The sequence below is a fragment of the Oryctolagus cuniculus genome, chromosome 12, assembly GCF_964237555.1.
Source record: "Oryctolagus cuniculus chromosome 12, mOryCun1.1, whole genome shotgun sequence".
Taxonomy (NCBI): domain Eukaryota; kingdom Metazoa; phylum Chordata; class Mammalia; order Lagomorpha; family Leporidae; genus Oryctolagus; species Oryctolagus cuniculus.
The window spans coordinates 22837093-22865087 of NC_091443.1; the positions used below are offsets into that span (position 1 = coordinate 22837093).

The following is a 27995-nucleotide window of genomic DNA, read 5'->3' on the forward strand; positions in this document are numbered from 1 at the left end:
GTGTGGGGACCCAAGAACTTGAGCCATCCTCCACTGCTTTCCCAAGCACATTAGCAGTGAGCTGGATTGGAAATCGAACAGCCAGGACTTGAACTGATGCCCAAATGGGATGCCAGCGCAGCAGGTGGAGGCTTTACCCACTTCACCATGATGTCCGCCCCTTACAAATTTTTTGCACCAAAATAACCTCATCTTTTTTTCCCAGAAACTGTTTGAAGTACCCTCCTAGCAGGTGATCTGTACATCCGTGAACCCAGAATAAGTGAATGGGCACTTGTACCCCCGAGCCCTCACAAGTCCTTCTTCGGAGGTAGCGGCACCTTCTGTCCTGTTGTTTTACACATGTTGACGCTTAAGACCATGTGACAGATTCTTACATGAAATTATCTATAACCTTACCGCTTGTTTACCTTTCTGCCCTTTCTTCCTTGTCCTTTATATCACTAACATCAGAGGGCACGTGGATTTGCAGCCTCCACATTCCTTTGTAATAGCAGAGCTCTGGCTCACAGAAGGCATTCAGCAGACATTTGTGAATATGTGCAGCTTTCGTAATTATTCTAGGGCTGCTTACTCTTCCTTCAAGTTAATGTGTCATAATTTTTAAAAGCAAGCCCATCATATTGTACATTGTAGTAAGTGCTCATTACATTTTTCCATTTTTACAAAATCAAACTAGTGTGAGCATCTTTGAGAATGTGTACTTGGGAGTGTTTTTTGAGGGACATTTCTTTGACATTCATAGGAGTAGATTGACTGGAACAAAGAAAATATGTATCTTTTTGGTTCTTATTACATATTGCTGAATTTTCTTTCTCATTCCAAAATTCTAGAATTCTGAAAGAGACTCACATTCTCCAGTGGCTATGGCAAACACTAGAAGCCATCAGCCAGCTACTGGTGCCACCAGAGTCCTTGAACATGGCAAGACAGACATTCCCACATTTTTTTCGTTCATGGATGATTAAAACAACATGGAAACTTTGTGCTAGAAGCTGGCTGACAGCATCCAATGGATGAAATATCATGTTGCACAAATGACCAGAGACTAGTTGGATAAACAAGATAAACTCAAGAGTTGCATTCTTTCCCAGAATCTGAGAGTAGTGCTTTGGAGCATGGATTCACAATTGTGTTTCTAGCCTATTTTTAAAATATCAAAGAGAAGGACCAGATGTCACAATGAATTAATATCCTGGACTTCCAAATCTGGAGACATAGGTTCAAATTCTCCCTAGTTGAAAGTAAATATGAGTTTTCTGGCTTCTTGGAGATCCCTAGTGAATATTTCATTCACCCCCAAATTTGACAGTTTGACAGGATGATCCCAGCTTCTTCTTTTTCATCATGACCTGAGGGCTGCGAGCTCAGATGAGGTGAGGCAGGTGCCATAACTGAGTTGAGGGAAGAGGCTGCCCCATCTCCCACTCCCTTCAGCACACATGCCCCCAGGGACCCCTGTCTGCTGTTCTGCATTTCCCCATCAAGAGGCACTAAGTCACACAGCTGTTGTTCAAGAGAGGCAGGAAATAGAGGAGGAGGAGCTCTGGCTCCTTGACTGACTTAGTGATGGAGAGTCGAAGGCCATCCAAGTGCAGCTGCAGGAACCCATCCTGGGGTCCTGATAGACTGTCGCAGTCTAGGCAAGTGGGTCTCATGGAAGCACTCCCCCAGCAAGCTCCCTTGGGTGACACACACCTCTACTCCCACATAAGTCAGTTTCTAAGATCTCATTGTATGGACTGTGGCAATGTCATTAACGCTCTTATCATGATTGAGTTTCTTCCAGGTCTTCCTACTAAAGCCTACTAAGTGGGGCTTACATACCCTGTTTTTGTACTCCCATGGCATCCTTCTTCCCATCCTAGCAATCCTGTCACTGCCTCCAATAGCTGATACCTGTCTGCTTTCCCCTTAGACTGTAGGATTCCATGGGAGGTGAGAGTGCATCTGCCCAGTTCCCTTTTAAGTCCCCATGCCTAGCATAGTGCTCGTCTCTCCACCCGTCTGTGGACTCATGCCTTTCTAAGCATCTTAACAAGATCTTCTGGGTCACCCTAGAAATCATGTGAGACACCTCTAGGAGAAGAAGTGGGGCCCACCACGTGTAGGAGGGGCTCTCCTGATGGCATGTTGGATGAGGAGGCCATTGGTCCAGCCTCACTGCCAGCTGGGCAGCGCTCAATGAATTACATTTCTACCACAAACCCTATGTGGGTCCACGTGGGAAGTGTGGCTAATATGATGACAGAAATTGACAAATGATCTTTCCCTCTAAAAGACAAAGGAAATAGAGGCAAAAAATCGATCATCCTTTGCTCAACCAATGTTGATATGAAGCCCAGAGTATTTAGACTTCAGGAAAATCTGGACTTAGGAATTTTTTGGTTCAAGAAAAATAGCAGCATGTACAACTTAACTTTATATGTTTTTCTAGTCAAGTTGGTCTTCACTTTTAAGTGTGTTTAAATAAGCCTTTTAAAAAGGCAGTAGGAGTGAATTCTTTCCCACATTTCACCTCTGACAGCTTTCTGATGGAGTCTACCTGCATTCAGAAAGCCTGGTTGATGCCGGCTTTCTCAAATAGAAGGGCCACCCAGTTCTCATCCTGGATGCCAGAGAGGGGAAGGGAACCCAGAGAGCTGCCTTGGTCAGGTCCACTTGACAAAGGCTTGCAAGATCAGACTCTAGCCTGCAGTCCCAGGGAAGCCCTAGAGATCCTGTCTCTCTTCCTTTCCTTCCCTTCCCCTCCCCCTCCCCCTCCTTCTCTCTCTGTTGGAAAAATGTCATCCAAAGCTCTCCAGAGTCTCTCTGCACCCCAATATTTAAGATCATCACATCCTACCTGAATTCAACTTGGGTGCTGAAATCTCCAAGAGTTGGCTTTTTAAAGGAGTGGTTTTAAGACTGTCAGTAAGAGAAGAGAGAGGGCCAAATTGCTCGCGTGCTTGAGCCCGTGGGCCAATTTGTTTGTAATTGGATCGGTATGCAGGGAAGATAGCACTGTCTGGGAGAAATGCTCCAGAGCTCCCCTGGTCGAGGATCCTCCTCCTGCAGCCCAGCACCGTCCCACCTTTGGGGGGGCAGGAGACCCTGCGTGCAGAGAAGCCAGGCCACTTTGTGTACTCACAAGGTGGCAGGACAGCAGGAGCTGCTCAGGAAGGAAGGCGGGATGCTTCACCAAAATAAACCCAGGAATTAGAGCACCCACTGCAAGGTCCGTGTCCCAAGTCAGGGAGTGTGGACCAAGGAGGAAGCTTGGGAGAGAGGAGGACGCGAGACAGGCTTTGAACAAGTTTGACACCAGCCCTTACCAGGGACTGAAGGAAGGGGTTTTAGATTTTGTTAATAAAATGAAATTGCTGCTACTTCAGTTGCCAACTCAGTTGAGTCTAGAGGGCCAGCTGTCAGTCAATAATATAAATTCCATCTGAAGGTCAGCATCAGCTGTAGAGGCTGAAAAATGTAGGCTCAGGGAGGAATGGATCTAGGTTCTAATCTTGGTTTTGCTACATACTATCTATGAGACTTTAGGCAACATATGAGAGGTCATCCAAAAGTTCATGGAAAACGCATATTATGGAAAAACTATAGATGGATTTCAAATATTTTTTACACCAAAGTAAACCTATCTTTGAATTCCATTGTCTATGAACTCTTGCAAGTGCCTTTGTACTTAACCCTCAGTTTTCCAGTTGGTATAATAAAAATAGTAACACATGTGAAAACGCTGTCGGGCCGGCGCCGCGGCTCACTAGGCATTATAATCCTCCACCTAGCAGCGCCGGTACACCGGGTTCTAGTCCCGGTCGGGGCGCCTCTTCCAGGCCAGCTCTCTGCTATGGCCGGGGAGTGCAGTGGAGGATGGACCAAGTGCTTGGGCCCTGCACCCCATGGGAGACCAGGGGAAGCACCTGGCTCCTGGCTTCGGATCAGCACGGTGCACCGGCGGCAGTGCGCCAGCCATGGCGGCCATTGGAGGGTGAACCAACGGCAAAAGGAAGACCTTTCTCTCTGTCTCTCTCTCACTATCCACTCTGCCTGTAAAAAAAAAAAAAAAAGGCTGTCAAAGGGATCTTGAAGCTTGCAGGGTCACATTGGGTAGAATCCAGTCAGTCAGCACTATCTCCCTTCTATGTGTTCCATTTCATCTCAGATACTAGCAGGCTGGGAATTGCAGACTTGGTTCCCACCAGGGTCAGGAATATGACTTTTGTTTTGTCATTGATATCCATCTGTGGGGTGTTGGTAATGAGGACTGGTGGGCCCCTCTTCCCATCAGTGGTGGTAGTGACTGAGCGTGAGCCTCTACAGAGTGGCCAGCATGGCAGCTGGCTGTTCTCCATGCCTCACTGCCAGGAACCAGCTGCGGGGCTGAGGGCCAGTTGTCATCTCCTGCATCTACCTGATCTCAGGTGGCAGCCCATGTGGTGTAACCTAAAAGCTAGGAGTAGCCTCTTTCCTTCTTGATTCCAGTCTTTTCTGCACCTTAGTAAGTACTTGTATTCATTTCATTGCTGTGTAGTTACTCAAGCCTGGAAATAACACCCATGATTATCTCACACCTCTATAGGGCAGGTGAGTTCAGCAGAACTCTGTCTTTGATCTCACAAGCCTGAAACCGAGGAGTCAGCTAGGTTAAGCTCATAGCCAGAGACTCTGGGAAGTCTGCTTCCAAGCTCATTCAGGTTGTTGGCAGAATTTATGTCCTGATGGTTTTAGGCCTGAGATTCCCTTTTCCTTACTGACTGGCAGCTGGGGGTCCCTCTTGATTCCCTAAAGCCACCAACCTTCTTTCCTGAGTGACCTCCATCCTCAGGCCAGTCATGGCACATGGGTTCCTTCTCACAACACCACAGCTAGCAGCAGGGCCCAGTATGACCTGCTTTCTGCTCTCACACAGAGAAATGTCCCTGCTTTAAGGGCGCCTGTAATTAGATCATGCCCACACAGGTCATCTCCCTTTCATTAGCTGTGTGTTGTAGCATAATGTGGTAACAGGAATCATAGAACAGAACATCCAGGATTTGGGGAACCACTTAGAAACTGTGCCTTCCACAGTACCTAGTTCCCTAGATTGAATCACATTCTGCATGATAAACCTAGAGTGGCTTTTGCTTTCTTGTACTGAACCTCAAGGCATCTGAGATTCCTGTCCTCAAACACTCAGAAGCAGAGTCAGGATTTATAATGCTTTTACCCTTGGGAAATTCTGGACATTTACTTCATAAACATCATTTCAACAAACAGTTATTTAGCAACTGTCTGGCTGTGCTATGTTTAACCTCTTAAAAAAGCACAGTTAGAAAACCCTGCCCTTATGGTCCAGTAGGCAAAACAGACACAGGAAGAGAGCATTTCAGTGGAGCATGCCCTCACAGGAAAGATTAGGGTCAAGAAATAATGACTGGACATCTACTCTGGCTCAGGCATTGGCATAGGTGCCAGTGATTTAAAGAATAGTGGAGCGGGTGGGAGTTTGGCACAGCAGTTAAGTCACCGCTCGGGATGCCCCATCTCGTGTCAGAGAGCTGGGTGTGAATCTCCACTACTCTGCTTCCAACCCTGCTTCCTGCTAATGCACCTTCTGCGAGGCAGCACGTGATGGCTCCAGTGCTCGGGTCCCTGCCACCCATGTGGGAAATCCAGATTGAGTTTTAGGGTCCTAGCTCTAGCCTGGCCCTGTCTTGGCCGGGAGTGAACCAGCAGATGGAGAATGTCTCTCCATCTGGCTTTCTGTCTCTTTTCCTCCCTAGCCATCTTTCATATGAAGTGAAAATAAATAAATAAATAAATAAAACTTAAAATGACTACTGAGGCATGTTACTGCTATGAAGAATCTATAGACCAAAAGAGAAGTCAGATACATGATTACAATAAAGTACTGTGTTTAAATAATAGCTGCATTTTTTTATATTTTACCAGCTGTCCCTTGCTGTGTTAAATATTTTTGACACATTATCCTGCTTTACTTTCACCTTAAGTCTGAGAGGTAGATAAAATTATTTTCTAAATTTTATAGAGTAGGAAACTCAGGCCAAAAACAATTAAGTGACTTTTCTAGGAAAAGATAGAGCTGGGTGTGTGACACAGAAGGACTCAATTCTAACACTTCTGCTGCTGTCGACAGTATCAAATGCGTGCCTGCGTTCTGCCCAGAGCCTCTTCTCACCGCTGCTGTGCTGCCTGCCCTGCCCCACTCCACCTGCACTCCTTGCTGCTGCCTCCACACACCTGGTCTTCAGTTTCCATAGCCAGCACCTGCACTCTTTCTTGGAGAACTCTCCTTTGAGTTTCTTTTTCCCACACAAATGGAGAGGCCAACATGCCTGGGAGTGCCTGTCCTCTGGGGTGGTCCTTAAGCAATATCTGCTGGATGTGAGAGTAGGAAAACTCCAGGTCCTGGCCTTAGGGCAGGACAGTGCAGGGGCTTGATTTATGGAGTTAATAACTTTGCCTGCAGATTGGGTGAAAACTGCCCTCCGAGTGACTTTGCCTGTGATCGTACACTTCCTTGACTTCCTCCCCTTCCTGCCCTCTGCCCCCCCCACCCCCTACTTTCCTCATTTCCCTTGGGAATTTCCTTATAAACATTTGCACACAGATCTGAGGGTCTGCCCTAAGACACCCTGCTCTGACATTTACGTTAACACCACTGTGGGAACCGAGAGAAGAGAGTGATTCACTCCAGTTGGGGCAGTTGGTGAACCCTTCCCAGAGAAGGGTTCCAGCCATGAGAGATAAGCGAAGGTCTGCTGAGGTGGACAAATAGGAAGAACATCCCAGCCAGAGAGCACTGCGCACGCAAGACTCAGAGGTGGAAGGGCTGAGGGCAAGGCGAAGGATGCCAAAGCAAATGGGATGTGCTGGGCAGAGGGGGGGGGCTGCCAGGCCTTGGAGATTTTGGGCCAGGAAAAGCCCAAGAGTTACCCAAGAATACTCGGGAGAATGGGTCATGTGCATATTTCTATTCTTACAGCAAACATTTATTGAGAGTTTTCAGTGAAGGTAGGAAACCAACCTCGATACTGGGGATATTACAACAAAGGCCACTACATGTCTGTGCCTATCTGAATATAAATGAACTAAACATTTAGTTTCTTTTTTTAAGATTTATTTATTTACTTATTTGAAAGTCAGAGAGAAGGAGAAGCAGAGAGAAAGAGAGGTCTTCTGTCTGCTGGTTCACTCCCCAATTGGCTGCAACAGCCGGAGCTGCACCGATCCAAAGCCAGGAGCCAGGAACTTCCTCCAAGGACTTGGGCCATCTTCTACTGCTTTCCCAGGCCATAGCAGAGAGCTGGATCAAAAGTGGAGTAGCCGGGACTTGAACTGGTGCCCATATGGGATGCTGGGGAATTAACCAGCAGATGGAGGGTGGCTTTACTCACTAGGTCTCAGTGCTGGCCCCTAACATTTACTTTCCCAGTGGCACTAGCCATGGTTCAAGCACTCAGCATCTGCATGTGGCCGGTGGTTTTCACATTGTGCAGTTCAGGCATACAGCATTTGCACCATCACTGAAAGATCTGTGGAACAGTGCTAGTCTGATCCCACGAGCAGACAGCTATTAGTCTTCCATCTAATTTTTCATTTTGTGTGGATATTGCTTTTTTATTCTTTTTAAAAAAGTCACTGCTTGTGCCTTTCCTTTTTTGTACAGAAGAACCTGAGGATTCACTTGATTGCACAACCGAGCGGCTGGACAGCCACCTGCATTTGGCAATCAAATCATAGCAGAGCTTGTCAAAAGACCAGGATTGCAGAAATCCCTTTGAAAATGCACGTGGTCTTTTATGTACAAGATGAGGGAGATATGCTCACACCTGCCTAGGGAAACCCAGTAGTAGGGGAGCCTGCCTCATCTGTTTACCTTGTTCATTCTGAAGGTGCGTAGCTCAAAGCTTGTCCTCCAAAAGCAAAATAATCTTCATGAAAGTGGCACAAACAGGAGTCCTCACCTGCCATTCTGTCATCTTCAGTAGCACGTGAGTAAAAGGAGACCAGCCACCACCAACAGTAATCTCTGAAATCCATCAGCAGATTTAAGACATGGTTTTTACGAATTTTCATCATGAACCAATAGGATCCAAGATTTTCTTTGAAGAGTTGTTTCCTTCTACTTCTTCATCTTTGTTCTCACAATAACCAAGGAACAGCAGAATGTTTGCTGATATTTCAGATGAACTCTATTGTAAACATAAAACCTGAGCAATGTAATTAAATATTTTAACTCAAGTGTCGTGATACAGAAATTTAAGCCTAACAGCGATGAGGTACCCAGTACAAATGCTAATGATCATGCGGTCACATACTGAACTCCCCCTAAAGAGGCAATTGTACACACTGATTCATACTCAGTGGGGAGATGATTGTGCATCTCACTGTTTCTGGTATGGATGGTATAGCTTCAGGATCAAACAAGCATCGCCCTATTCATGAAAACAAGCTCTTTCTTATAATACTAAAAGTTACCTAAGAGAAGAGAAAATGGTATTTTATGAAATAAAATATCAACTTTAAAAATATTCATTTATTCATTCATTCATTGCATCTGAGAGACAAAGAGAGACCCTCCATCTGCTAGTTCATTCCCCAAATGCCCACAATACCCAGGGCTGGGCCAGTCCATCCCAGGAGCCTGGAATTAAATCCAGATCTCCCACATAGGTGACAGGGACCCAGGTAATTGAGCCATCACTTATTGCCTCCCAGTCTGTGTATTAGCAGGAAGCTGGAATTGGAAGCAGAGCTGGCCCATGAACCCAGGCCCTCCAACTTAGGCTGCATCCCAAGGGGCGTCCTAATCGCTGCACCGAATGCCTACCCCGAAATAGCAACTTTCATTGACTCTGATGCCTGCATTAAAAGCTTAACTCAGTCAGCTTTGTATGATCCTTAGTAGTCTTGAGTTGTAAAAAGCTTGATGGCACAAGCAGACCTTAAAGCCTGCAGCAGCTGCAGGCAGAGGCTAAATAGCAGAGAGATTGTATGCGGACACTTCTAAAACTTCATGGATAAATGGAATTAAGAGTTTATTTTGATGCAAAGAATTGGAAATCCATGCACAGTTCTTATGTAATACACATTGTCCATCAACTCATTGAAGACATCCTCTTACTATTTCCATGGCGGAGAAGATGCCACTGCAAGCACTGGGATTTCTATTACAGTTTTCCTTGATGTGAGTATGTGTGTGTGTGTGTGTGTGTGTGTGTGAGAGTGTGAGTGTGTGTGTTGACTTTGTTAATTCTGTGGCCCTTGCACCTGCAAGCAAAAGGGTGCTGAATATTCCTATGTCCTTTTCCTCTCATTCTGTGAGACCTAAGGAGGCAACAACAGTGAGGCAGCCTTTGGAGTTCTGCGGCTGATTATAGAGAAGTGGCTTGTGCTCCCCGGGGCACTCTTGCAGGCCTGCCACCAGATGAAAGGAAAAGCACAAAAGCATCGGCACAGCCTGGGCCCCACTTTTCTTGCCCTTATGTGTCATCAGGACTGACAGGGCATCGACTGATGGAGGCATTGTGTTGTCCACATCCACCGAGTTCAGCTGAGAATGTCTGAGATCAACAGGTGGCCCTGCTAATGGAACAGGTTCGCTCATTGTTTGTGTGTTTAATGAATCATTGAGTTACTGATCGGCACTGAGCAATGGAAGCTGTTCAAACAGAAGGGAAGCCCAGCCGTGAGGTGGAGCCGCCGACACGCTCCTCTGAAGCACTGCTGGCCCCGTGGGGAGAGCAGGAGAACTGGGGTTTACTCCCTGCAGTTCCCAGAGAAACGGGAGTGAGATGAGGGTGTTATTTCTAATTGGATGATGAAAGGTAGCCCAAGGGACAGAGACCAAAGGGCCGAATGTAAGAAGGGGAGGACGTGAAAACATCGGAACCCAAGGTTGAGGTAAAACTCAGAGTCAGGTGTTTGCGGTGATCCATGCAGTAACCTTCACTCGCTCCTCAGGCCTCAGGAAGCAGCCGAGTGTGGAAGGCACGCGGAAGTGAGACGAAGCAAGGCTGAGGGTTTGGATGCTGGCTTTCCTACACAGAGGTCATCGCACATGGAAGGCAAGGCTGACCCTGCTTTGTGGGATCCCTGCATGCTACTCCAAGCCTTTCCTGCGAGTGGAATTGACTTGTGGTAGACTAGGACTGTACTTAATAGGCTGTGCTTTTTCCCTCCACAAATAAGACTTGGTGTGTTACCAGTAACAGTCTGATTTTAAAACCGATTCTTGGATCACTGACGGACCTTCATCAGCTTCTTCTCCTGTGGGACCGGTCTCATCCCCACATAGCTTTTCCAGAGGTACTGCTTTCACTCCTGAAGCGTGAAGAGTTCCCAATTCAAAGCTGGCATCCGCAGCAACTTTTGCTTTCATTGTGAACGTATCAAGTGAAGGATAACTAGAATAGCAGGCCTTTACTGTGTCTTCCCCAAAGCTGTGTTCAATTTGTTGACCACTTTTTTTTTTAAGGTCTTTGTCTACACCTCTTGGGTCATAGTTTCTGTCATCATCTTTCATATATGGTGGACCTATAGGTGCTGAGTATAAGAAGTCATTCAAATCTGCATGTTGATTTTTTCAATGAACAAAGAAAACAGTCATGGTCATCCTGACATCAATATGAACTTCAGTTGTCATCTGCTGTTTTTGACCATGAAACCAATTTTTCATGGGCAAGTCTCAGTGCTGTGTAAGTTCAGTCAGGCAGGTTTTGCCCTGAATAACTTCATAATTAGCTTGAATTTTCTTAATGCAACTTCATCACTTGCATATTAATAAGACTCACTTCATAAACGTGACCCTTGGGGTAAGCTTCACTAAGTGGTTAAGTTGCCCCTTGGGACACCCATATCCTATATCAGAGTACCTGGTTCACGTCCCATCTACTCCAGTTCTGATCCAGCTTCCTGTTAATGCAAACTCTGGGAGGCAACAGGTGATGGCTCAAGTACTTAAGTCCTTGCCACTCATGTGTAAGGCCCAGATAGAGTTCTGGACTCCTGGCTTCAGCTTGGCCCAACCCTGGCTTTGTGGGCATTTAGGAGTGAGCCAACAGATGAAAGATTGATCTCTCTCTCTTTCAAATAAAAAGAAATTAAAAATTCAAAAACAACACATGACCCTTAAGGCCATCAAGTGCAATTTAGGCCCCCAGGGTCCTTGGGACTGGTGTTTTCCCACATTTCCAATACTGAGCATAGCTAGTGCTTTCACGTCAGTCTTTCTTTGAAAACAGGTCAGCTTTCTTTCTTTTCTTTCTCACCTGTATTTTCCTCACCTCCCCCCCACACACTCCCCTGTCTTTGCCCATTTCCATTATGTAAGATGCTCCCCTGCCTTTCCATTATGCCTGTGCACCAGTTACTTCTCCGAGTCCTGTACAAGCCCTCTGAGTCAAAACCAAAAATTCTGAAGTATGACCCTGCGGTTAAAAGCTGTGCACCAAACCTTCCTTTGCTGGTGGATACAGCTACATCCAACTCCTAGGCTTCCTTAAGTCAGATGTATCCATGCAACAAGTTCTCAGTGATCTTCCAGTCGTGCTTTGCCTCACCCTCAGCTGGGTCTTGATACCTGGGACTGATGTTGAAGACCATAGAGCTTCCATCAATCTTGGATCCCCTCAACCCACAGAGTGGCCAGGCTAGGCAGTCCTTCTGTAAGCAGTCTACCATTGCCCTTAGTGCACTGTCCAAACAGCAACGCCTCCTACATGCACCATGAAAACTGAAGAGGAAGGAATAGTTCCAGTGGACTCTGAGGTTCCTTCTAGTCCTATTGTCCTTGAATTGAGGCCATGACCTCATAAATGTCCTCATCCATCCCAGATAAGATAGGAAGATGACCTTCCTATCCAATTTTTTTTTTGACAGGCAGAGTGGACAGTGAGAGAGAGAGACAGAGAGAAAGGTTTTCCTTTGCCGTTGGTTCACCCTCCAATGGCTGCTGTGGCCGGTGCACTGTGCTGATCCGATGGCAGGAGCCAGGTGCTTCTCCTGGTCTCCCATGGGGTGCAGGGCCCAAGTACTTGGGCCATCCTCCACTGCACTCCCTGGCCACAGCAGAGAGCTGGCCTGGAAGAGGGGCAACCGGGACAGAATCCAGCGCCCCGACCGGGACTAGAACCCGGTGTGCCGGCACCACAAGGTGGAGGCTTAGCCTACCGAGCCGCGGCGCTGGCCCTTCCTATCCAATTAAGACTTCCTAGTGGAAGAAGTGGAACTTCCCTCTCTTGCATTCTCCAACAGAGACAGAAGAAGAGGGGGAGAACATAGAAGAGAAGGAAGTAGATTGTTTGTCAGAGCTCACACATGTAGACTAATTTCTAATCTTCCTACCCAACACACATACAACACGTACGTGCTCTGTGTACACAACCTACTGTGCAATTTTCTGATTGTGAATATTTTTTATGTGCAGTGAAATGTTGATTCCTCCCACATGTAGAAACTACGTATTGGGTCATGATCTAGTCCTTGAATGAAGGGACTGCATTCACACAGCTAGTAATTGGCCAGGCTAGGATTCAGACCCAGATAGTCTAATGCCACAGTCTCTGTGCTGTTTCTACACCATGCTGCACAATTCCTCTAATGATTGCGCAAACCTCACCTGTATTTTCCTCACCTCCCCCCCCCCACACTCCCCTGTCTTTGCCCATTTCCATTATGTAAGATGCTCCCCTGCCTTTCCATTATGCCTGTGCACCAGTTACTTCTCCGAGTCCTGTACAAGCCCTCTGAGTCAAAACCAAAAATTCTGAAGTATGACCCTGCGGTTAAAAGCTTTCATGGCAAATATGGCATCTGAACCTCAACCCTTGGTGAACGTGTTATTCTTTCTTAAAATGATTTAATTCTAAATGTTTAGTTTAAGTTTAATTTAAATATTAATTCTAAATTTAATTGTAAATGTTAATTTAATACTAAATGTTCAGGCTGGCGCCGCGGCTCACTAGGCTGATCCTCCGCCTTGCGGTGCAGGCACACCGGGTTCTAGTCCCGGTCAGGGCACCGAATTCTGTCCCGGTTGCCCCTCTTCCAGGCCAGCTCTCTGCTGTGGCCCAGGAGTGCAGTGGAGGATGGCCCAAGTGCTTGGGCCCTGCACCCCATGGGAGACCAGGAGAAGCACCTGGCTCCTGCCATCGGAGCAGCGCGGTGCACCGGCCGCAGCACACCAGCCACGGCGGCCATTGGAGGGTGAACCAACGGCAAAGGAAGACCTTTCTCTCTGTCTGTCTCTCTCACTGTCCACTCTGCCTGTCAAAAAAAAAAAAATACTAAATGTTCAAACTTTCCTCCCTGTGGAAACTGGAAATGTCTCCAGACTGACTTTGCCTCTGTCATCTTCTGGTTTCTACAGAGTCAGAAGGACGGTCTGAATGTGGCATGTGTTAAGGACTAGATACTTAAATCCTTAAAGACATTCAGGAGTCCCACGTTTTAGCATTCAGAAAGAGTTTAGTGGGAACTGTCATAGGCTGTGTGTCAGAAGGTCTTGTTTCTAGCCATAACATTGCCATGGCAGGCTAGCTTAGACAAGAGGGGCAAAATTCACCTCTCCAGGCTCCTTCCACATCCTCAAACTGGAAAGGGCATGCTGAATGACCTCTAGGGTCTTATCCAATTCTAGCACCATTTGAATTCATTATCCCCTTGGTCCACAATGTCGCTAGTGATCCATCCTCTAATAAACTTCTCAACCTCATTCCTTTCTGTGTGCTCCTGGATTATGTAGCTCTTGGATCTCCCATCCATTACTCCCAAAACATTAACCTCCTTCGCAGCTTAGGGCCTTTCTACTAGCACTTCTGTCTTCTGTCTACCGAAATGCCCTTTCCCGGGACCATTACCTGGTTGGCTCTCTCTTGTTATTCAAGGCACTAGTTGACCTCTTCAATCACCTCTTCAATGAGGCTGCTCTCAAAATCTTCAGTTATTTTCCCACCCAGTACTAACGCTCCATCAAGTGCCCTGTCTATTGCCTGTCACAAACTGATATTTTCACATATTTATTTGCTTATTTGTTTATAGTCTGCCTACCTTCACTAGCAATAAGCCCCAGGAGAGTGAGGCCATGTTGGAGTTATTCACCTTTGTGTTTCCAGTGCCCATGGAAGAGTACAATAGCCACTCTAGAAATAGTTGCTGAATAAATAAATGAAAGAAATCTGGGTATTACAGAGGAAGCAAAGACAGAGCCCAGGATGGAGGCAGTGAGACTAGTTTCTAAAAGTCACTTCAGGAAACAGAGGGATCACTCTTTAAGCTACAGTTCCTCTTTGTTACTCAATTTAGTGACTTCAGAACAAAGGTAGGAGTGACTGTACACAGACCCACATCACAAGTGGTGAATTTGTGTGTCCTTTCTCTTCTCTTGATGTTCTACCTTTTGGCAAGAAGTTGTGAATCTTCTGTGACATCTTGCCTTGTTCTCACCTGCCCTAAAAACACAATATAGCCTGTCCACGAGACCAGCACCCCATCTCAGAGGACAGCTGAGCAACTGTGGTTCTGTAGATTCTGAACTTCACGATCTGAGGCGAGGTTCAAGTCTAGTGGCCTGCTGGGCTGAAAAGGGCTGGGTGTTGAACTCTAATGGGAACTCTGCGATGCCAAGAGAGGGTTCAGTGTCTTCCTAGAAGGGCCTGAATGTTACAGGAAGATGAGTCAGTGCTGGCTACTGCCCTGATACCAGTCCTACTCAAAGAACAGCAAAGAATACCATCCTAGACCACAGTGGACATTCCACCTTGGGTCTCTGAACAGACGGAACAAAGCCTCAGAGGCTTGATGAAGCTGCGTGGAGTTTCTGGGTGGAGCCGCTACAGAAGCTGCTCCTCCCAGCTCAAAAGGGAGAAGTGATGCTTGACTTGCAGTTACCACCTCGGGGCCCACAGCAGGGTCCCCACCCAGCTGAATCACCTGGGACTAAAGTAGAACAAGGAGGAATAACACTGGTGAAGTCACGAGACAAGGTCAGGCTGTCACCATCTGGACTGAAGAAGTGTAAGCCAGCCCCCTTCCCGCCGTGGCTGCAGAGTTGGCGCTGTTATTGTTAATGGATCACTGGCTTTGACCCCAGCTGGTTTCAGAACCTTCCCAATCTGTGGAGAGGTACTCCTGAGCTCTCTCAAATTCTTCTACTCACTCCCCATGGTCTCCTGCGCCAAATACCTTACATAATGACAATTCAGGGCTCCTGAGCTCCTATCCTATCATAAAGAGATTATAGGGTCAGAGACTTAAGCACCTCTCTGCCCCACAATTTGCTCCAGAACTTCTTCTCTAAGCATTTTGAACCTATCTCTCATTGTAGTGTCAGCCCATTTCTTCCTATTCAATCTACTGTAGAAAAGCAAATATCCATATTCTTCATGATACTTGAAAACAGGTAAATAAACCCTTACCTTCCTCTCTTTCTTTGCCAGAGTTTATGAGAGGTCATGCTCCTATCATCATAAGCCTTCTAGTAATTTTTTTCTGGACTTTAATTCTTTGCATCAAGGATCAGAACCATATATCCTGCTCTCATAAAGAACTTGCCAAGTCTTGGAGCAACAAAATGTTTCTTTATAACTATTGATGTTGCATTCCTGTCACAGTTGATCTGGAAGTGCTCTGCTGACTTACATTTAGCTTGAATTTGGATCTCAGGTCTCTTCTTGTCATTCGGTGTCACCCAGTTCTTTCCTAAGCAGCATGAACTGCATTCAATTTATTGTTCTTTTGCTTGACCCTGGATACGTGTACCTTGCCCCCCCCCCCCCCCCCGGCCTTATCCTCTTTGAAACAGTTGGCTTGTTAAATTTCCCATTTACTTACTTTTTTTTTTTTTTTTTTTTTTTGTCACTGGAAGTTTTAGAAAACTCAGCAGCTAAGAGATGCCTGCACACTGCCTGACAAAATCATGGAACAGCCCTGGCCACTGGAAGATGCAGGTGTGGCCAGTCTGGGCTTATTCTCTCGAGTTTACCCTTAACCTTTGAAGAGCACAGTGTGGTGTGGAGTTCCTGTGGCTATGTACCCCTGCTAGTGGCTCACCCAGACCTCACGTTGCAGTTACTTGAAATCCTTTCTCAGCTTCTTTTGTTCCCTTAGCTTGCTGTCACTTAGACACACACTTCCATGTTGCTCTGCACACCCAGCCACCTTGCCTCCTTCTTTCCATCCTGCATACTTACCCAGTTCTTTTCTAAATAATAGCAGTTGCCTTAGATTTCTCTTCCTAACGACACTGCCCCTGTCCCACTGTCAGTTCCTCTTTCAGATCATTGTCTTACCAAAGTTTTTAAATTACTTGCATTTCGTTTCCTTTCCTTGGAGATTTCAGCAGAGCTCACCACCTAAGACCACCTGGCATAATCCCAGCATGTGTTTGTAGTCTCAGCAGCACAGTTATTACACAATTTTCTTGCGCTCTCGGGAGTATCTTGTTTGGGTAGATTGTACGGACACCTGCTGGGCTTTCAGAAAGACTCCGAACCACCCACACACCTGACCGCAGACACTCCGACTTATTTCAGAACTTTAGTTAGATGCTCTCCATGGCCTTCTCTCCAGGACTAGTGTTTTGGTGATCTAGAGAATGAGTAACGGGGGTTGGCACTGTGGCACAGTGGGTTAAAGCCCTGGGCTGCACCACCAGTATCCCATACGGGTGCTGGTTCAAGTCCCAGCTGCTTCACTTCCAATCCAGCTCTCTGCTATGGCCTGGGAAAGCAGTAGAAGATGGCCCAAGTCCTTGAGCCCTGGCCCAGGTGGGAGACTAGGAAGAAGCTCCTGGCTCCTGACTTTGGATGACTCAGCTTGGCCATTGCAGTCATTTGGGAAATGAACCAGCAGATGAAAGACCTCTCTCTGTCTCTGCCTTTCTCTGTAACTCTGTCTTTCAAATAAATAAAATAAATCTTTAAAAAGAAAGAAAATGAGTAACCAACCTCTGGAAGGATTGCTGTGGCATTGCCTAGGACGTTCTGCTCATTGTCTGTCTTAGCTAACAGGACAAGATCAGAGTGTTACCACAAGGGTTAGATGATATCGTTCTGATTTCATGATGCAGTGGAGAGTCCCAGGTAAGTACTGGAACTTTGAGGCTGGCTTTGTGGCATGGCTAGTTAAAGTGCTGCCCGTGATACCAGCTTCTCCTATGAGCTGGAGTCCGGATGCTTCACTTTGATCCAGCTTCCTGCTAATCTGCCTGGGAAAGCAGCAGAAGAGGGCCCAAGTGCTTAGGCCTCTGCCACCCACGTAGGGGTGGAGTTCCAGGCTCCTGGCTCTGTCCTGCCCCAGCCCCAAGTCCATCTGCTGGTCCATTCCTCAAATGGCTGCAATCGCTAGAACTAGGCCAATCCAAAGCCAGGAGCCAGGAGCTTCCTCCAGGTCTCCCACATGGGTGCACTGGCCCAAGAACCTGGGCCATTTTCTGCTGCTCTCTCAGGTGCATCAGCAGGGAGCTGGATAGAAAGTTGGAGCCCCTAGGATTTGAACCAGCACCCATATGGGATGCTGGCACTGCAGGCGGTGGCCTCAACCACTATACCACAGCACTATCCCCGGCTTTTCCATTTTCAATACAGGTTCTTGTTAATGCACTCCCTGGAAGGCAGCAGATGATGACTCAAGTACTTGGCTCCTTGCCACCCTTATTGAGTCCCATGCTTCTGGCTTCGAGCTTTGGGCTAGCCAAACCCTGATTATTGTAGGTTTTTGGGAAATGAACCTGTGTCTTCTCTGTGTCTTTGTATGTGTGTGTCTCTTTCTCTCATTCTTTTTGTTTTCAAAGGAAATGAAAATAAATAAAAAATTTGCAAGAAATTTAATGATTACATGTTAAATGAGTGGGACCTCATGTAAGACCTGTGGGAATTCAGAAGAGAGAGATCACCTAGGAACAGAAACACCAATGGAATCAAGTGCTAGAAGAAGATGGAAGCAATGGATTTGGGAAGAAAAAGAGCAATGTTAGACCTGCACCAAACTTCCAATCAAGACTATTTACTGCCCACTGCAGTCTTGGCTTCTAGAAAGCCAAAGAGCAGGCTGTCCTCAGTGTCATCTTTCAGAGTCCTGGGATTCGGAAGGAATCAGTGATCCTGTGATCGTGCACGGCAAGGTATATCTAAGGAGCAAAACCACGCCAAGAAGATGACGGAGGCTTAGCATCTGCGTTAACTGTTTAAATATAATTGCCAATTTTTTATTTTGTAAAATAAATACTTTAGAAAGGAAAACCCTTACCGTTGTTTGACAAAAGAGTATTTTGATACTAAAAAAGTAGATTAGATACAATCAGATTAATTTTATTATCTCAATATTCATATTCAAGTATGAGCATTATAAATATCAGTGGAGTTAACAAAACTTACATGCTGACACATAGCTCATTTGCTTTATGAAGCACTTTATTCTTGCAGCCATACATACATTTTATATTTCAGTTGATGACTGTGCTAGTGATAGTGTCAGTCTATTTCAGTTGGCTGATACTGAGTTAGGACATAATAGCCTTCAATTGAAATTTAAAATGCATGTATGATTGTAAAAATAAAGTGCTTTACTAATTAATCATGATTGTAATAGGTAGTAATTTGTGTAAAAAATAATTATAGCTTTCTAATAGGTAAGTACAAAATAATTTAGTTTGAAAGCTGCCACAAATGTTAAGAGAAAGTATGTTTCCTAGGTAAATTAAGAATATTCTGTCTTTTCCAAATCTGCACCTGTTTAAAAAATAACAATAATGCAAGACAGAATAATAGGAATTTGTTCTAATTCTGTTACTTTATATAGTTATTCCACTACTGAAAAAATTTTTCCTGAGTTATATTCTGCCCTGCACACACAAAAAATAATGTTGATGAGTAGAAACAAGAAGTCTTAATTTTTAAGCTTGTTAACACTTAGTATTAATGAAAAATCCTCCTAAGTTTCTGCTTTTTCTGTTTTTTTGACAGATTTCTGGGCCTCAAATAGTGATCACTGAAGTGAATCTTTGTGTTTTTGTTGTAGGATTGATTTATTTATTTGCAAATTAGAGTTACACAGAGAGAAGTAGAGACATAGAGATCTTCTGTTCTCTGGTTCACTACCAAAATGGCCACAATGACCTGGACTGGGCCAGGCTGAAGCCACAATCTTGGAACTTCATTTGGGTCTCCCACAAACGTGGCTAAGACTAAACACGGGCCATCTTCCATTGCTTTTGTAGGAACATTAGCTTGGTGCCGGATTGGAAATGAAGCAGCTGGGAATCTAACCACACTCCAAAATTGGAAGTCGCCAGTGCAAGCTTAACCCACTGTGCCACAGTACTGGCCCCTGAAGTGAGTCTTATGAAAGAAATATTTTTATATTTCTTTATATTTTATATTTATATATAATATTTATATTTAATAATAAATATTTATTTATTATATTTATAATAAAATATTTATATTTTATATTTCGTTAATATTAAAGAATGGAAAATTTAAGAAAGAACAGTATTGTTTAATGGTCACTGCCAAGGAAACAAGCATGAAGATGCTATGAATGATTTGGAAATCACAGACATATGATGTCATGTTCATACAATTCACATGTGTGTTCAGAAAAGAACTACAAGACAGAATAATTGAACAGAATTGCTGGTGGTCAGCTGAAAGATGGTGAGCCGCTGTGATCAGTCCTCTTTGGCCAAAGACAAACTCGTTGATGCACAGAAGATTTGAGAACTACCATCCACCTACACAAGTTATGAAAACAAGATGAAAGAAGGAATCATAACTAATAGGTGGGAAAATAAAAAAAACAACAAAACCCTGCTTGACACAAGAATGTCCTAACCCTGTGCTCTACAGTTAGCCGAGCCAAGGCTACAGGATCGAAGGATTTATTGCCATCAAGGACTCACTCCCAGTTGACAGCGAGCATGGCTTGTGTGCTGAAATGTGCTGTAAATATAGAGGTGCCTGGAGAGGGCAGCACCACTGCCTGGCTGCCTGGCACCTTCTCTAATGATGCCCACTCCTATCAGTCTGCCCCTAGGTGTGCGTAAAATGAGTGCTGAATGCAAAAAGAAATTCTGACATGGTTTTATTACTTAGAAATCCAATCACTTGGTCCCACTGACACATTTCAGTGTCCAAATTTTAAGAAGAATTTTTTTACTCAAGTGATTGTTGGAAGCAGCACAGACATGCAAAACACTGTAAATAAACAGTATAAATGAGAGCAGAAGTCTTGAATAAGCTTTTGAAAATAAATAAATAAATACTTCTAGTATCTTTTCCTTCAGTAACCATTTAGAGTACCTATTCAGCACCAAACCTGGAATCGTATTGCCTGTGTTCAAATCCTACCTGGGGCATTTGTCAGCTGTATGATTTTTGGGTTTTGTTATTTAATTATCCTCCATTTCCGCATCTATAAATTGTGATGATCACAATATCCACCTTACAGGGATGTCTTAACGATTTGGTGAGTTAAGATTTAAGAACTTGGAATCGTGCATGGCACATAACCATTTCTAGATTCAAATGAGATGTCCCAAGCATTCTTCTAGGCACATGAGTTAGAACAGTGCTCACCAAATGTGAGAATATTTAAGAGAAGTTTATCATCACCGCTGACCAAATCTTAGAGCTCAGGACCTGAGGAGGATGTACTTCATCAATTCAATGAGATTTTGAATAAAAGGACAGCTTACTAATGTTCTGGAAAGGTTGCCATACCCATATGTTGACAGAATTAGTACAATATTTTTTCTTTTTTATACACCTTGGTGGAAATGAGTGAGCAATGGATCAGTGTTGATTGAATTAAATTGGATCAAGGAAGGACGAGTTAAGAAAATAAAATTGGACCGGCGCCACGGCTCACTAGGCCAATCCTCCACCTGCGGTGCCAGCAATCCGGGTTCTAGTCCTGGTTGAGGCACTGGTTCTGTCCTGTTGCTCCTCTTCCAGTCCAGCTCTCTGCTGTGGCCCGGGAGGGCAGTGGAGGGTGGCCCAAGTGCTTGGGCCCTGCACCTGCATGGGAGTCCAGGAGGAAGCACCTGGCTCCTGGCTTTGTATCAGCACAGCGCACCGGCCGTAGCGGCCATTTGGGGAGTGAACCAAGAGAAGGAAGACCTTTCTCTCTGTCTCTCTCTCTCACTGTCTAACTCTGCCTGTCAAAAATAAAATAAAATAAAACTATGAGATAGAGAGGTGGAACATAGCCATGTCTTGGAGATCAAGGAGACAGAGTTTCAAGGAGAAAAGAGAGTTGGTACAGCATATTTATAAATAATATTCTAAACAATAACCCTAGCAAATATGCATGTAACACAATCACAATTATTGGCTACCGGTTAGAAACGAGCTATGGATGGAGAAGTCATTGCTGGATTTGTCCCTTAGGAGTTGTGAGAAACTCATGGTAGGATAGAGCTGTGGAGATATACAGAACACATTGCCTGGAGACAAGGACTGGGGGAAGGAGGGAGGCAAAGGTTGAAGTTAGGCTCATTGATTATAAATCCAGGCAGCGTCACTAAATTGGGTAATCTTGGACAAGTCATTCCTCATTGACTAAGCTTCATTTTCCTTAGTTATAAAATAGCAATGATAATAGTATCTACTTAAACAAGATTTTTTTGAAAATTGAAAACGTATCATATAAATTTTTTGGTGCTTGGCTCAAAATACGCATTCAGTAGCATTTTAGTAAAAAGCAAAAGATTTATACAACTGAAGAGAAACCAGAGTATCAATAGCATTTTAATATACAAATTGCATATACAATATGTTCAAATGCGCTGAAATCTGTCAGTGTCTTTTAAAAATTCTCCTGTATGTAGGTATTCATGACATAATCATATTTCAATGATCCTCCTACTAGCTTTTTGCCCTCTGTTTTCTTTAGTAAATGTAACCTGTGATACATTTCAAAGCAGGGGTTTTTTTTATTTAATGAACATAAATTTACAAAGTACAGCTTATGGATTACAATAGCTCCCCCCCCCATAACTTCCCTCCCACCCACAACACTCCCCTCTCCCACTCCCTCTCCCATTCCATTCACATCAAGATTCATTTTCAATTATCTTTATATACAAAAGATCAATTTAACATATATTAAGTAAAGATTTCAACAGTTTGCACCCACATAGAAACACAAACTGTAAAATACTATTTGAATACTAGTTATAGCATTAATTAAACACCTAAGAGTAATTGTGTATTAATTACAGAGTTCAACCAATAGTTTTAAGTAGAACATAAAAAATACTAAAAGGGTAAAGTATTAAGTTCATTTTTTTTCTTTTTGTTTGTTATATAGTTATTTTTATTTAATAAAGTGAATTTACAAAGTGCAACTTTTGTGTTGTTGTGGCTTCCCCCCCAACCTCCCTCCCTCCCGTGGCCCTCCCCTCTCCCACTCCCTCTCTCACTCCCTCTCCCATCCCGCCCTTCATTGAGTTTCATTTTCAATTACCTTCATATACTGAAGATCAACTTAGTATATACTAAGCAAGGATTTCAACAGGCTGTATTCACACAACCGCACAAGGTATAGGGTATTGTTCGACTAGTAGTGTTGTTTTTTAAGTTTCATAGTAGAACACATTAAGTGTGGGGAGCAGCTCGGACTAGACTAAGTTACTGGAATTAAGACTTATTCTATGCATCTGCTCTCCTCTGTGGGGAGCAGCTCGGACTAGACTAAGTTACTGGAATTAAGACTTATTCTATGCATCTGCTCTCCTCTGTGGGGAGCAGCTCGGACTAGACTAAGTTACTGGAATTAAGACTTATTCTATGCATCTGCTCTCCTCTGTGGGGAGCAGCTCGGACTAGACTAAGTTACTGGAATTAAGACTTATTCTATGCATCTGCTCTCCCACAATATGGCGCTGGGAGAGAAGTAAACAGCTTCCGCACAGCTGCCTCCAGTTCAACCAATAAACTGTAGGACCTGCTCCTGATTGGAGAGCAGCGTACTCGGCGTGTGGGCAGCCGAGTTGGGATTGGCGGAGGAGGACTATAAAGGAGGAGAGAGACGGCATGCACCGGGAACATCTATGGGGAACATCTGAGGGAACACCTGTGCAGCCCCCGAGAAGAGCCGGCCGGCGGTGTGCCACTCCCCTGCGGAAGTGGGGAATGTGGCCAGGGGGAACTGCCCTTCCACGGAGGTGGAAGGGATAGTAGCCAACCTGGGAAGAACCAGCAGCAAACCCGGGGAGGGCCGAGCAGACGAAAGAACAGCGCAGGGTCCTGTGTCGTTCCTCCACGAAGAGGGGGAGCGACATAATGGTGCCGTGACTCGGATAGGAAACTTAGGACGGATATGAAACTTAGGAGGGAAGAAACGGGAAGAACTAGGGAAAATATCGGAGAGAGAAACTAGCAAACAGCCTAGGAAAAATATCGGAGAGACTAGCAAACAGCCTAGGGAAAAGCCGGACGAAAAAGGAGCCGGAAGAAGCTATTGAAAGCCTAGGCATAGACTCGGATACGGACTACGGGGGGAAGCTGGGAGAAATCTCTAAGGTCGAAAGCGAAAGTGAAAGCTAGAACAAACAGACTCGGACGCGGACTGTGGGGAGAGGCCAGGAGAAATGAGGGAGGAATATCGTTGGAGGAAAGTTTGGGGAAACATACCGGGTAAAGAAAAATGTTAGGGAAATTGAAGCCGTGGGGGGCAGGCCAAGGCGGACACGAAAGCCACTTTGGGATTCTCAAGTTAGCCCGGGAATAGGGGGCGAAAAGTTGAAACCAGAAGCTGAAACGTGAGCCTGGTTGGGATCCGTCTGATTAGCCCGGGGAGCAAAGGACGGGAAGCCAAACCGTGGGGCGGAGACGTACGCTGGGTTGAATTCGCCAGGCTAGCCCGGGGAACTTAGATTGAATGCTAGTGGCGGACACGTAAGCTACGCTGTGTTACTCGCGGAAGCCGCCGCGTGCAGAGAGAGCACGGGGCGTGAATAGATAGGGAACGGGGCTGGCGTAGGCCGTGGTTCAGACGCGAAAGGGTTAAGCGTGGAGACCGCGGAGCGCGCGAAGCCGAGCCGCGCAAAGCCGGGAAGCTGCGCAGATGAGAGAGGCGCGCGGGCTGAAGCGGCGCAGAGCCGGGAACCCGCCAGCGGGGCGAGGTGCCGGAAAGCCGCAGGGATAAGAGAAACAGAAGTTTAGAAGTAAAGTGAGAAAAATAGGAATGCTGGAAGATAGAAGTAAAATGGGAGAAATAGGAATGCCCGGAGATAGAGAAATAGAGAAATAAAAAGGCCTCCCTACAACACTGCAATGTGAGAGCTTGGATTCGGTCTGCCTAATCAAGTGAGGCGATGAGCACCTGTGGGCAGCTAGCAGCTTATGCGCCGCAGGTCACCGAAGACAGGCACGAATTAACATCAGTAAGGCTTCCCCACAATACAACAATATTAAGCTTGGATTCGGTCTGCTTGATTTAAGGCGGTAAGCGCCAGCAAGCAGCTCGACCAGAGTATGAGCTGCAGGTCACCGAAGATAGGCAAGAACCAACACTAATAAGTCTCCCCCACAATAAGGCAATGAGAAGGCTTGGATTCGGTTTGCCTGATAGAGCTTGTAAGCCCCTGCAGGCAGAGCAAAGCATGCGCTGCAGGGCACCGAACACAGGCACGCATCAGCGCCTAAAAACCTCCTCACAACATGGCGAAGAGAGGACCCGGATTCGGTTTGCCTGATGGATAGGACTTGTAAGAGCCTGTGGCAACTCTAGCAAGTAGAGCAGAGTGTGTGCTGCGGGACACCGAAGACAGGCGCGTATCAACGCCAAAAAAATAAAAAGAAAGGGGGATCTGTGGGGAGCAGCTCGGACTAGACTAAGTTACTGGAATTAAGACTTATTCTATGCATCTGCTCTCCTCTGTGGGGAGCAGCTCGGACTAGACTAAGTTACTGGAATTAAGACTTATTCTATGCATCTGCTCTCCTCTGTGGGGAGCAGCTCGGACTAGACTAAGTTACTGGAATTAAGACTTATTCTATGCATCTGCTCTCCTCTGTGGGGAGCAGCTCGGACTAGACTAAGTTACTGGAATTAAGACTTATTCTATGCATCTGCTCTCCCACAATATGGCGCTGGGAGAGAAGTAAACAGCTTCCGCACAGCTGCCTCCAGTTCAACCAATAAACTGTAGGACCTGCTCCTGATTGGAGAGCAGCGTACTCGGCGTGTGGGCAGCCGAGTTGGGATTGGCGGAGGAGGACTATAAAGGAGGAGAGAGACGGCATGCACCGGGAACATCTATGGGGAACATCTGAGGGAACACCTGTGCAGCCCCCGAGAAGAGCCGGCCGGCGGTGTGCCGCTCCCCTGCGGAAGTGGGGAATGTGGCCAGGGGGAACTGCCCTTCCACGGAGGTGGAAGGGATAGTAGCCAACCCGGGAAGAACCAGCAGCAAACCCGGGGAGGGCCGAGCAGACGAAAGAACAGCGCAGGGTCCTGTGTTGCTCCTCCATGAAGAGGGGGAGCGACAATTAAGGACAGAGATCCTACATGGGGAGCATGTACCCAGTGACTCCCGTTGTTGATTTAACAATTGGCACTCTTATTTATGATGTCAGCAATCATCCGAGACTCTTGCTATGAGCTGTCTAGGAAGCCCCTTGAGTTCACCGACTCTGAACTTGTTTAGTCAAGGCCGTATCACAGTGGAGGTTCCTTCCTCCCTTCAGAGAAAGGCGCCTCTCTCCTTGATGGCCTCTTCCTTCTGCTGGGGTCTTGTTCACCAGGATCTTTCATTTAGATTGTTGTTTGCCAGCGTGTCATGGCTTTCCATGCCTGTGAGACTCTCATGGACCTTTTAGCCAGATCCAAATGTCCCAAGGGTTGATTCTGAGGCAGGAGTGCTGCCATTCTATGAGTCTGCTGTGTGTCCTGTTTCCCCCCACAGGATCATTCTCTCCCTTTGAATTCTATCCTTCATTATTTGCTTGCACTGGTCTTATTTGTGAAAACTCATCGACACATACCCTATCTTTTTGATCGGTTGTGTATTTATACTTATCACTTTACCAAGTGCGCTGGCATTGGTACCTGCCTCCTTGGTAAGGTTGAGTTGAAATCCCCTGGCACATTTCTAGTTCCACCATTGGAGGTAAGTCCGAGTGAGCATGTGCCAATCAATATATCTCCTCCCTCTCTTATTCCCACTCCTATGTTTAACAGAGATCACTTTTCTGTTAATTTTAAACGCCTAAGAATGATTGTGCATTGATTACAGAGTTCAACCAGTTGTCTTATGTAGAACAAACAGAACAACAACAACAACAACAAAAATACTAAAAGGAATAAAATAGTAAGTTGTTCCTCAACAGTCTAGACAAGGGCTGATCATGTCATTGTCTCTCATAGTGTCCATTTCACTTCAATGGGTATCATTTTAGATGTTCGTTTAGTTGCCATTGATCAGGGAGAACATATGATATTTGTCCCTTTTGGACTGGCTTATTTCACTCAGCATGATGTTTTCCAGCTTCCTCCATTTTGTTGTAAATGCCCAGATTTCATCGTTTTTTTACTGCTGTATAGTGTTTCATAGAGTACATATCTCATAGTTTCTTTATCCAGTCATCCGTTGATGGACATTTAGGTTGATTCCATGTCTTAGCTATTGTGAATTGAGCTGCAACAAATATTGAGGTGCAAATGGCTCTTTTTTTTCTCCCCTTTATTTCCATTTGGGTAAATTCCAAGGAGTGGGATGGCTGGGCTCAAAGCAGGTGTATATCAGATTTTCTCTCAGACAAAAATTTGGGAGACAGGTACAGTGAATTGAGTTCCCTCTTCTAGGTAGAGAATGTGTCCTGATGAAGCAAGTGTTGTGCATTATAGACAGCTCTCCTATGTACAACCCACAGATAATCACTCTTAAAAGAGTTTTTATGTTATAGTACACACTGATTAAAAAGGAGCTGCTTATAGTGTGAGCACTCGGCAGGGATTTGGAAGATCAGCTTAGGCTTTCTGCTGTCTCCCTCTTGTATTCCTGGTCACTAAGAGCATTTCTTTTATAAGTTTTGGGGGCTCTCGAAGTGAGAATCTTAAACTGCCTTTTCTTTTGTGTTTCCTTTCTCCTATCCTATTTTGAATATTCTGTCCTTAAAATTTGACTGTTAACCTACCCTACCATCTTCTCCATTAACCTACATACCCACACATGGATGTTTAATTCTTAGGGCGTTGCCAGAAATCTAAAGGACTCATACAGAAATCCTAAAGAAAATAGGGAACCTCCATTCCTTGTTCCCAGCCTCCTGAGTCAAAACCAGTTCTGATGTGATGCCAAAAACTTAAGACACTCATGTACCTGGGTGCAGCAAACCTACTCAGTCTGTATCCTGAAGAAGAGAAGCTACAGGGGACCTTCTGTGTAAAAAGTGGGCTTTGGAGTCCAAGAAGGGGACTGTGGATGTACATCCAAGGCACTCAGAAACTTTGCTTGCAGGTGCAAGAAACTTAAGTTAAAGTGGCCACGAGATTGTTAGATAGGAGACAGATGAATGTAACTCCGTGTTTACTGCTGGAAACCAAAGCTTCGTGTGAAATCTTGAATTTAGAGGAGGAGGGAGGAAAGAAAAGCTTGTGTGTGTTCTTTCCCTGACCCCATACCATCATTGCTGGACTGCAGAAGACGAAGCCCCCCTTGGGCTTTGGAGACCCCATCATTGTGGTGTGTTTATTTGAAGGTTGATTTTTACTGTACTGGATGCTTCCTTTACCGTTTTCTAATTGCTTTATAATATATATGCTGACTCGCCCCATCCCTTCTCCTTTCCCTGGGAAAATACAAGGAATAAATCAAGACTTACTGGTACCAGAAAAAAAGCAGAGCATTTGTTTTCGTCTTCCCACGGACACTCAGAACACCAGTTCTCCTTGCAACAGAGAGGATTTGGCCTTTGTGATTATTAATGTGTACAAAAGGCATTTACATGTAGATTGGATTCAAAAAGATCAAGTCCTCAGAACACTAAAAA

General features: G+C 45.3%; 1 long non-coding RNA gene across 2 annotated transcripts in view; it reads left to right on the forward strand.

The window, feature by feature from the left end:
* LOC103351253 (uncharacterized) overlaps positions 1–22288 on the forward strand; it is a 219647-nt gene extending 197359 nt beyond the window's left edge. Inside the window, exons 7-10 of one of the 2 annotated variants that reach the window (XR_011380719.1) lie at positions 15863–15944; positions 17789–18118; positions 19214–19328; positions 19465–22288. This is a non-coding gene — a long non-coding RNA (uncharacterized lncRNA). The remainder of the gene's footprint in view (positions 1–15862; positions 15945–17788; positions 18119–19213; positions 19329–19464) is intronic. The other variant, XR_011380720.1, reaches the window with a different exon arrangement.
* Positions 22289–27995: the final 5707 nt, after the last annotated feature.